Source organism: Rutidosis leptorrhynchoides, chromosome 10, assembly GCF_046630445.1.
Source record: "Rutidosis leptorrhynchoides isolate AG116_Rl617_1_P2 chromosome 10, CSIRO_AGI_Rlap_v1, whole genome shotgun sequence".
NCBI lineage: Eukaryota > Viridiplantae > Streptophyta > Magnoliopsida > Asterales > Asteraceae > Rutidosis > Rutidosis leptorrhynchoides.
In genome coordinates, this window is record NC_092342.1 from 56,208,448 (window position 1) to 56,219,918 (window position 11,471).

Sequence of the window (11,471 nt, forward strand, 5' to 3'; positions counted from 1 at the left end):
ACCCGATCGTCGTCTCTGATTTTGAACCTGTTCCCACCAAGATGATGCTCCCCCTTTGAGCCTATAGGCAACCAATTTAACCTGCTTATTTTCAGGTATCTAGGAAAAGTCAAAGAAACGTTCTACCTCGGCTATCCAATCTAGGAATTCTTCAATGTTAAGACTACCATTAAAAGTTGGGAGATCTACTTTCAACCGGTAATCGTCTTGTCGTTGGTTCTGTCGTCCAGGTTGAAAATTATCTCGGCCTTCATAACTGAAGGTTCCTCATCCTAAGATGAATCAAACTGATCCATATTACGTGTATCATAATGGGGTGCTTAGTGGTGATTTCGGTGTCGTGGTGGTGGTAGTCCTTGGGGAATGATCAGTTGTCGTCGGGGTGGTGGAATGGGTGGTGGTTGATTTGGTTGGGGTTGATCATGATTGGTTTTGGGTTGTTCGCCTTCGTTCCTCGCACGATCCTATGTCACAGTTATGTAAGACCCGAATAATTGAAGTGTAAACTTGTGTATATAAGTGTATTGTGCGGTACTCGAATCGGGGTTTGGTTGTATATATTTAGAAAGGCAAAAGGAGCTGGACTGGGAGAGTTGCGCGCCGCGCGGCCTGGTGGCGCGCCGCGCCATCTGTCTGTGACAGATTCTCTCTTTCTTTTAAATTAGATATTTTGAGGGTATTTTAGTAAAATCACTTGGAGGCCGGATTAATGCCTTAGATCAGTTTTGGGGAGTTCATTTACTCCTTCCACAACTACCAACACTTATCCAAATCAATTCTAGAGAGAGAGTGGCTTTTAGTGAGGGAAACCCCATTTTGGAGAAGAAGAAGAAGGTTTCTTGCTTAAGTCCAAGCATTAAAGTTGTTCGCCTTCCCTCTAGCTTCGTTGTGATAGTTGTGGTATGCTCTAATCTTAATTTCTTTGTTTAATTTGATTTAGGGCTAGGGTTTGGGGTGAAGATGAACATAAAACCCATTTTGTTAGTGTTTTGGGTGTTCTAGGGTAATTTGAGTCATGTAGACTCAATATTGGGTTAACTAGGGTTTGGAAGAGTTAATTGTTGTTAGAGAACCCTAATTAGCTAGTAAAATTTCTAGAACACCATGATTTATGTAAATGGGTGTAAATGGGTTAGTGGTTGACCCAAAATGGGTAGGTTGACTTTGAAAGTGTCAAATGGGTCAAAATGAACCTAAGCTAATTAATATGCGTGGGTGAAGCCTAAAACTAGTGTTAAAATGTGTAATGAACCTACTTTGGTTAATGATAGGGTTTTGTGATGAGTTAACCCGATTTTAGGGTTAAGGGTGCAAATGGGTCGGATTTGCACCATGGGTCAAATTAACACTAGGAGTGAGCTTTAGAGTGTTGACCAACTCGAGTTGTGATTTTGATATTGTGATAAATGTAATAGGTGCCTTACATTGAAGTGTTCAAGCTCGGTTATCTTTCACCAAGAGATTTTGAGGTGAGTGGAATGATTATATGCGTATGTATATAATGTATCTATTTGTTGTAGCGTGAAAGGTGTAGTGTCGAGGTGTTAAGACACCACGTTTCACGTGAAGAGTGTAGCATCGAGGTGTTAAGATGCCACTCGGGTGTAGCATCGAGGTGTTAAGATGCCACCTAGGAGTGTAGTGTCGAGGTGTTAAGACACCACTCCGTAGAATAATGAGTGAAGCATCGAGGTGTTAAGATGCCACTCGGGGTGAAGTGCCGAGGTGTTAAGGTGCCACCCTAGGGGTTAGTGGTGCGAGGTGTTAAGTGCCCTAACGGATGTTATGAACACCGATGGCGTTTTCGCGAGCGCCGTTCCCTTGTACTATTGGTTAACCATGGTTATTTGTGTTGTAAGCATATTATATTATTCGAGTTATATTTATATGCGGTTGTTATGCTAGCTTGTGGTATTGGAGATTTATAGCTTGATATTGCGACGATAAGCTAATGTTGTTTGCTAGCATGTTTGCGGTTGTGTAAGTGTATGCAAGTAGGTATAATTATATATGTATTCGTATAATTATTGCATTCACTAAGCTTTGCTTACCCTCTCGTTGTTTACCATTTTATAGGTTCGGTTTTGGACAAGGGTAAGGGCATCGTTTTGGACTAGAGATCCCGCTTGATGCTAGGGGACGCTTTCGGCTTTAGTAGCTCTTGGAGTTTGACCGATGGTTGGGTAGTTTAATCCCAAACGCCATGCTCATTGTGTAGTTTGGAACTTAAACTTTTTGGTGGTCGAAACTCGTAAATTGTATTAAACTCGTAAAACGGCCGATGTGGGCCCCGCTTGTAAAACTTTAATTTTATGTTTGAAACATGTTAGTTTTACATATTTGATAGTATGGTAAAAAGCGTTTTGTCTAAAAGTGCCGGGAACTAGTCAATCTTTTCGCGGTTAAAAAGTCCCGGGGACAGCCAGATATGGCGCGGCGCGCGGGCCATATGGCGCGGCGCGCCGATGGTCTGCAACAGAAATTTTTTTTTTTATATTCGTATTTTCACAAGGATTTTGTCGGGTGTTGGTTTGGGTTGTTACAAGTGGTATCAGAGCATGGTCTAAGGGATTTAGGTGACTTGAGATAGGCGCCTAGACTTAGAATTTTTGTGTGCGCGTTTATGCAGGACTTGTAGGACTTTGGGTCGGATCGGGATTGGTTTGTGCATAGGTTTATGTAAACTAATCATGTACTATTTGTTATGTATGTTTAGCGAGCATCGAGCGAGATGGACGTTGTACTAGCAAGTTAATACGACGTGCTCGCGTAACAATGATTAGCTACCATTGTTACGGGCGCAAATCGTGTCGAACGAGCAATGTACGACGATTGTTGAGCAAGATGGGTAGTGTGGTGTATATGTATATACTTATGTGTTAAATCCTTTTCGTCTCGTTGTTTAATCTATTCCGTCTTATAGAATGAAGATGAGAAACGGTCATGATATCAACGGCGGAGGTACTAATGAAGAAGTCGAGTTTACGGCCAAGGTTGAGGCCATTTTGAAAAGGCATCATGAAGCTTTTCTCGAGGACGTTAAGAAGATGTTCCTAGATACGATTGACGAGCAATTAGTCAATGTGGTAAGGGAGCAAGTTAAGGCCGTTCTTCGCGAAGATAATGTGGGAAGACGGGACTTTTTCTATAAGAATTTCAAGGACTCTCAACCTCCCTCTTTTGATGGTGAAAGAGATCCTCTTAAGAGCGCCCGTTGGATCTCCGATATGGAGGGGGCCTTCCGTACTTGTGAATGTTCTCTCGATAAGAGGACAAGGTACGGGTGTAGTATGTTGAGGGGCGATGCCAAGTTGTGGTGGGACGCAAAGCTCCAAGTTTATGGTGAAGAGCAATGCATGGAATTCACTTGGGATGAATTCAAGTCCGAATTTTTCAAGGAATACCGAACTTCGGCCGATCTTACTAGGCTTAAGGACGAGTTACGTTCCTTGAGGCAAGGGTCGATGGATTTGAACACTCTCAAATCCGTATTTTTGTCCAAGACCCAATTTTGCCCGGAGTACGTCGGGAATGATAAAATGTTGAAGGAAGATTTCTATCGAACCTTGAACGACAACTATCAAGATAAGATTAGTGTGAACGTAGTGAAAAGCTTTGATGAGTTGTTTGACATGGCCAAAGGTTTCGAGTCGCTCATCTTAAGAAAGAGTGGTTTTACTTTTGGCAAGAGAAAAAGTGAAGGTTCGAGCTATTCAAACTTTTCGAACAAAAAGAACAAGAAAAATTCCGAAAGTGTCAATAGCGTGAGGAAGGGTGCTTCCGGTGGTTTTACTTTTACGTGCTATAATTGTGGGCAAGCGGGTCATATGGCTCGTGATTGTCCAAAACCATCTTCCGGAAACAAGCTCACTTGTTTTAATTGCGGTAAAGAAGGGCATAAGAAGCCGGAGTGTCCTGATTTGCGCAACGATAATGTTAAGCGTTTAGAGAAGGCGGCGGGTACGGCTAGGGGTCGCAACTATTTGATGACCAATGATAAAGCCAAACAATCGCACGAAGTTGTCTCAGGTACTTACATGGTTAATTCTAATCCGGCAAGGATTCTTTTCGATAGCGGTGCAAATTTGTCGTTTGTGTCTCCTAAATTTGTACCTAAACTTAATAGACCGTTAGCTAAGTTAAGTCGTCCGATAGAAGTCGAAATAGCGGACGGCAAGACGGTGCTAGTGGTTGATGTGTGTGAAAATTGTGATGTTGTTTTTGGTGCTGAAACCTTTAAAATTGATCTTATTCCAATGACCTTGGGCGACTTTGATATTGTCATTGGTATGGATTGGCTCGATCATTATAGAGCCGATATTGCATGCCATGATAAGTTTATTCGTGTGAAGACCCTAAGTGGGGGAGAGTTAATTATTCATGGTGATAAGCGAAGGAGACCGGTGCCGATATGCACTTTTGCACGGGCACGTCGTTTTGTTGTTACCGGTGGCATGGCTTTCTTTGCTCATGTTGTTGATACTCGCAATGAGCCACCACCTATTCGTGAAAATCCGGTTGTTAGTGAATTCGAAGACGTCTTTCCGGATGAATTACCGGGTGTTCCGGCGGAAAGACAAGTTGAGTTTCGTATTGAGTTGGTTCCGGGAGCTACTCCCATTGCTAAAACTCCTTATCGTTTAGCACCAACGGAAATGCAAGAGTTGTTAAATCAAACCCAAGAGTTGCTCGAGAAGGGTTTCATTCGACCGAGTGCTTCGCCATGGGGCGCTCCGGTGTTATTTGTGAAGAAGAAAGATGGTAGTATGCGTATGTGCATTGATTACCGTGAGTTGAATAAAGTGACGATCAAGAATCGTTATCCATTACTGATGATGTAGCGTGAGGGTACGAAATAGTATTATTTTTAATACAAAATACTACAAAATATGACACAAGTTTTATTAATTTACGGATGGGATATACCTAAACCTTGCTACAACACTATAGGCAGTGTACCTAATCGTAGAGTAGTGTAGTTTTTAGTAAGTCCGGTTCGTTCCACAGGGAGCTGGTGATACTTACTATATTTTTAACTATATTTATACAAAATATATATAATTATATAAGTAGTAATATTATTATAAAAGGGGGGTTTTACCGTTTAATGACCGGTTTGTCGATTCTATATTTTAAGCGTAAAGATAAATGACGATAATTAAAGTGCGTAAAATAATGACAATAAATAAAATGACAGTAAATAAAATTGCGAGTAATAAAATGACAGTAAATAAAGATACGATGAGAAATATAATAAAAGAATTATGCTTATTTAAACTTCCGTAATCATGATGTTTGACGTGTTGATTTTAATTTATTACCATGGGTTAATTGTCCTTTGTCCTGGTTTATTTGATACGTCTATCTGGTTTTTGTCCATAATAGTCCATCGGTCATAAATATAAAGTGCGAGTATCCTCGCCAAATTACCCTTATACCCGAAGTCAAATATTCCAACTGATTAAGAATTTAAACTGTGACGCAGTTATCACTTCTGTCAACAATTACACCAGTTATCACTGTATGTAATCCACCCCTGTTTTAATTAGTTTATGAATATTAATTCATCCACTTGATCAGAATGAATAATCAATTACCCAACCCAATTGATTAATTAAATGATTATAACAGATTCCATATGAACGTCACTAAATAGGACAACCATAATCATTATTAATTATTAGGTTAATTAATTTGAAGATAGGTTCGACAGACTCCAATGAGTTGTCACTCAATTAGACAATACCCCCCATCTATTAATAGTCAATAGTTCAATTTCCACAAGTGTCGGTCTTTTGCCCAAACCTTAATTATGGTCCAAAGTTCAATAACCCCTTCTTAATATTTTAGCCCAACATCACGATTACTTCGGCTCAAATAAGCATAATAATAACTTAGTTACGATACATTAATGTAAAAAGGTTGAACATAACTTACAATGATTAAAAATAGCGTAGCGTTACACGGACAGAATTTCGACTTACACACTCAAACGATCTCTATCATAAATCTTATTATTATCATAATTTAAAATTAAAATTAAGATTATTGTTATATCTTATTAAGTTAACATTATGATAGAGATATAGAATATAGATATTGGATATTAGATATAGATATTTGATCGATATATAGATAAAAAGAGGATAGAAAAAGTTGTGTTTTCATCGATCGAATACACTGCCTTTTATAGGCGAATTATGAATTTGATTTTTCACTTACGACCCCTGAACTATGCTCAATTAACAACTTTTTATTATTTAATATTATTCTTATTATGAATTATTTAAATATTATATTTTATTCTTGTGCATAGTTGACTCGTAATTTTTACACCGTTGCGTCGAGCGTTGAGAGTTGACTCATGTCCCGGTTTCGGATTTTCGAACGTCCTTGCGTACAATTTATTATCTTGTACTTTGCGTTTTGTAACTTGTACTCTTGTCATTTTTAGACGTTCTTCATCAATAATTTGAACCTTTTTAATTGTATCTTGTACTTTTTAGCTTTTTGGACCTTTTTGTCTTCAAATCGTCGTTTTCGCCTTTTGTCTTGGCACTTATTTAAAATAAACGAATATTACTTGAAAATGGAACAATTGCAACTAAAATCTTGTCTTTCTTGGGGGATTTTGCTATGAAATATATGTTCCTTTTTAGCCTTATCAATATCCCCACACTTGAGCGTTGCTTGTCCTCAAGCAATACAGTCTTGAAATAATATAATACATCACATGAATCACTTCTTTATTCTTCACACTTTGTACATCAGTGATTTTGATAGAGCGGTATAAACAATGATATTAACAATAGAACCATGGTTAAAGGTGGGTGTGTCATCCACAGTTGCCTTGGGTTTAGGTCAACGACACTTGCAATCAAATAGCCGATTTACTTTCGGTTTCCAAAGCAAAGTGCACATTTGAAAGGCGGTTTACAGTCCCACATGACTATAAAAATGTAGATCCTTTAGGAAATTGGATCTTTATGAAAACATTTGATCTTTTAAAAATTCAAGCTAGATTTTACCCTAGACAAGTTTTCTGATTTGACCCACCATCGGTGTTGCAAAATATATTTGTGGATCAATATTTTGGCTAAAAACATTTAGGTTCGTGTAATCCACTGCTATCCCGGTATCGGAAAGCACACATCCAATTTACTTGTTCCGTATATTACCTTTCGGTAAACTACCGTCCGGTTGTAAAGGAAAGCGATGAACAAGAAACTGTTAAGGCAATGTCCCGTGACATGCATTTGATTATGGTCTAAAAACGTGTCGGATGCTAGTACTATCCTTGGTAGGAGCAATAGTAAAGATCATCCTATAATTTTTTGGTCTGGCACAAGGTCCTGTCTCCGACCATGCTATGCAACCACCGTTCTTACGGTTGACACCCGATTTTGTTCAGGTGACCTAATGAATTCCAGGTGAATTCCTAGGATTTTACGTTCAATGGTAATGAACGCATTGAAAATGGGTTTTCAGAAAACAAATCGGTTTGTATTTTTGATCAAAATATTTTCTCATTCAAGCTCGAGTTTAGATATCATTGAATTCCATGAGTTTGAATTCTCAATCTTTAAGGTCAATCTCTAGGATTGAGTAATATCAGTCTTAAAAGCTGATTTTTAATCTTTAAGGAGATTATCCTTTCTGGGGATCTGATTCATTAGTCTTATCAAGCTAATTTGCACGGTGCCCCCCCCCCCATTGTACGAGATAAATCCTTCTCATGGTTAGGATAAATCTGACCACATGGCGACCCTGTTTGATGCTGAGGTCCGTGGATTTCCTGCTGATTTTAGAGATGACTTTTCTAGATTTTTCGTCAACCTACAGCTGGTCTAGACGACAACTTCATGACCTAAATCAAGAAGCACGTTTCTTTTTCGGAAGACTTTACTTCCTTTTAATGATGGAATTGATTCATCGTGTAGATCCATCTTTCTTTCAAAAGTATTATAGTAAATCGGGTAAAACTGATTAGTATCATCCAAAACAAAAGTACCTGCAATAATCTTGTACAAAGATATGTGATAGATAGTTTTTAATTGAATAACTTGGTACATTCTCCCCACACTTAGTTTCTTTCTTTGCCTTTTTATTCTCATTTATTCCATTTTAAATGAATTCAAGCATTTTAGGTTGTTTCTCAATTTATGTCCTTTCCGAGGTAACGATAATTTCGGTATTATCATCTAGTTTTCACCGTTCATAAATATGTATAAACATGATTTTGACTTCATTTAATTGAAAATTTTTCAAATTTTCACAAAATTTGGCAAATAAACCAAGTATAAACCTGAGAGAATTTATAACCCTTCCCCACACTTAAGATCATGCAATGCCCTCATTTGCATGAAATCAGACTATAATTTAAATTCATGAGGGTGATTAGCGTAGAAAAGTGATTAAAAATACCGAGTTTGTAATTACAAAGCTCGTCGAATGATAGATGGCGCCTCATCGTTCATTCCTTCATTTGTTATATCATATTTGTTGTTTTGCGTCTTGTCGTCAAAATTAGTACCTTTTGCTGAACTTTAATGACAGTCTTTGAAAGTGCATTGTTTTACCCTGTTTTGTACATAAGATAAAATACAAACATATATATATATATATATATTTTTGAAGTTTGGTTTATAACCCCACTTTTCAAAAATTTATAAAGTATAATATTTTTGGCATACTTTAAATCAATAAAATTAAAAATAATGATAACAAAATTTGTCGCCCCGCCCTCGGGTAAAGTAATTTCGGCTTAATGACCTAGTCTTCAACTCACGACGAATTTTAGAAATCATTTTTTCAACTTAATGAATTAAAGTAAATTTTGTTTTTAAAAACTTAAATTAAAATGCATATTAATTTCATAAAAAAAAACCTACAAAACAAAAATTCAGAATGGAGGGAGAAAACTAGTTCTTTAGTGTCTGCTAGCGGAAAAGACTAATCGGATTCCATTCTCGGAACTACACGAGAACAGAACAACTAACTCTAGATAGCATTTTCTTTTTAGAACACTTGAATCTCCCCACACTTAGGTAGCTGTGGTGTCAAAATTGTGATTAACTTCATCGTCAATTTCTCTTGGTCCATAATCAACTTGCATATCTGTGACTTTCTCTTTAAGCCATTGGTCGGATTCCTGTGTAATATCCACAATTTCAACTAGCTTCACCTTTTCTTTAGGCGATAGATTGGATACTAACCGGTTACATAACTTAAAGTTCCCCTTGGTTATAGCATCGCGAATCCGTTTAATAAGTTTCTTCATTGAACTATTAATAACGGGGTCATTTAATTTCGTATCAACAACGGGGTTCTTTGTTATCATGTCATCATTAGGTGTTACTTCATTTTCCCCACACTTAGGCGTTTTATTATTGTTAAGCACTACCGTTGGAGTTGGTAAAACAACATGGTTCTTACCAATCGTTTTTGCTGGTTCAACGGTTTTGGTTGGTGGAGATTTAGTCTTTCGAATCATAAAGGTGATCGATTTGTCACCACTACTAAGTGTCATTCTACCATTTCTTACATCAAATAACGCCCTGGTGGACGCAAAGAATGGTCGACCTAAAATTAGAGGAATGTTTAGGTCCTCTTCTATGTCAATGACAATAAATTCGACTAGAAAGGTTAAATTACCTACTTGAACGGGTAGGTTGTCAGCAATTCCAACTGGGTGCTTAATGGTTTGATCAAGGAGTCGAACACTCATATCCGTTGGAGTTAACTCACCTACACCTAATCTCTTATATAAGGAAAGAGTCATAACACTCACACTTGCACCTAAATCTGCTAGTGCATCATACATGACACAATCACTAAGTAGACAAGGAACAATAAATTCACCCGGATCACCTATCCTAGGAGGAGGTTTTGGTGGAACTGTCTTCACCGGGTTTACTTCTACGGCTTTTGTTTCTTATACTTTCTTATTCTTTTTCTTCTTCTTCTTTCCAGAGGTATCACAATCTTTATTACCTATTACTTGCTCATACTCAACTCCTTTTCTTGGAAACGGGATGGGTGGTTTGTATGGTGCCACCACTGGCTTTACATACTCGGGTGGTGGTGGTGTTGTAACTTCTTCATTGTTACTTACATCTAAAACCTTCCCATCTTCTGATGCTGGTTTTTCAGAATTTGTTGAAACCATATTAACATTTTCATTCTGAGGATTTACTTCAGTATTACTCGGTAGCTTTCCTTGTTTCCTTTCACTCATCATGCTAGCAAGAGTACCTACGTGTTTTTCTAGATTCAAAATGGAAGCTTGTTGAGTTCTTAATGACTGATCAAACCTCTCATTCGTTTGGGTTTGAGATGTAATAAATTGTGTTTGAGATTCCATTAGCTTTGCCATCATTTCTTCTAGATTTGGCTTTTTCTCTTCGATTTGTTGTGGTGGTTTATACAAGCCATGTCTTTGTTGATTGAAAGTGTTGGTTTGAGTTGGTTGGTTATTTGGACCTTGTTGGTTGTACGAGTTATTGTTTGGTCCATTTGGATTGTAAAGAATGTTTTGATTTCGATTGAAGTTTAGCCTTGGCGGTTGATAATTATTTTGATAATTATTTCCAGGCCTTTGGTTCATATAGGAAACATTCTCTCGTTGTTCCATCGTTGGTTCAATGTGACAATCTTTCGTTAAGTGTGGTCCACCGCATTGCTCACAACTAATTCGTATTGCGTGAATATCTTTATTCATCTTTTCCATTCATCTTTCGAAAGCATCTATTTTTGCGGAAACGGAATCAAAGTTATGGCTAGAATCGGCTCTAGCCGCTTTAGATGATCGAAAGATATCTTTTTCTTGATGCCACTCATGCGAGTGGGAGGCTGTGTTATCAATAATTTTGTAAGCTTCAGTTGCGGTTTTCTTCATAATGGAACCACCAGCTGTTATGTCGATGTCTTTTCTTGTAGCAACGTTGACACCTTGGTAGAATATTTGTACTATTTGATAAGTGTCTAAACCGTGTTGAGGACATCCTCTCAACATCCTTCCGAATCTTGTCCACGCCTCATATAATGTTTCATTTGGCTTTTGTGTGAACGTAACAATTTCTCCTTGAAGTCTCACGGCTTTAGATGCTGGAAAGAATCTTTGAAGAAATTTTTCAACTAAGACATCCCATGTGTCAATCGCCCCTTCAGGTAACGATTCTAACCAATCTTTGGCTTCTCCCTTTAAAGTCCAGGGAAACAACATGAGATATATCTGTTCATCCTCCACTTCTCGGATTTTGAATAGTGTACAGATCCTATTAAAGGTACGAAGATGTTCGTTGGGATCTTCTTTTGGCGTACCACTATATTGGCACTGATTAGTTACCATATGTAGAATTTGTCCTTTGATTTCATAATCTGGAGCATTAACTTCTGGCTTAATAATGGCGTGACCTTGGCCCGTGCGTTTAGCTCTCATTCGATCTTCCATACTTAGAGGTTCCGTTACT

General features: G+C 37.9%; 1 non-coding gene across 1 annotated transcript; it reads left to right on the plus strand.

Moving 5' to 3' along the window:
- Window positions 1-10,985: 10,985 nt before the first annotated feature.
- Window positions 10,986-11,092, plus strand: LOC139873684 (small nucleolar RNA R71). Its single transcript, XR_011767411.1, has one exon. It is a non-coding gene; the product is annotated as a small nucleolar RNA R71 (small nucleolar RNA).
- Window positions 11,093-11,471: the final 379 nt, after the last annotated feature.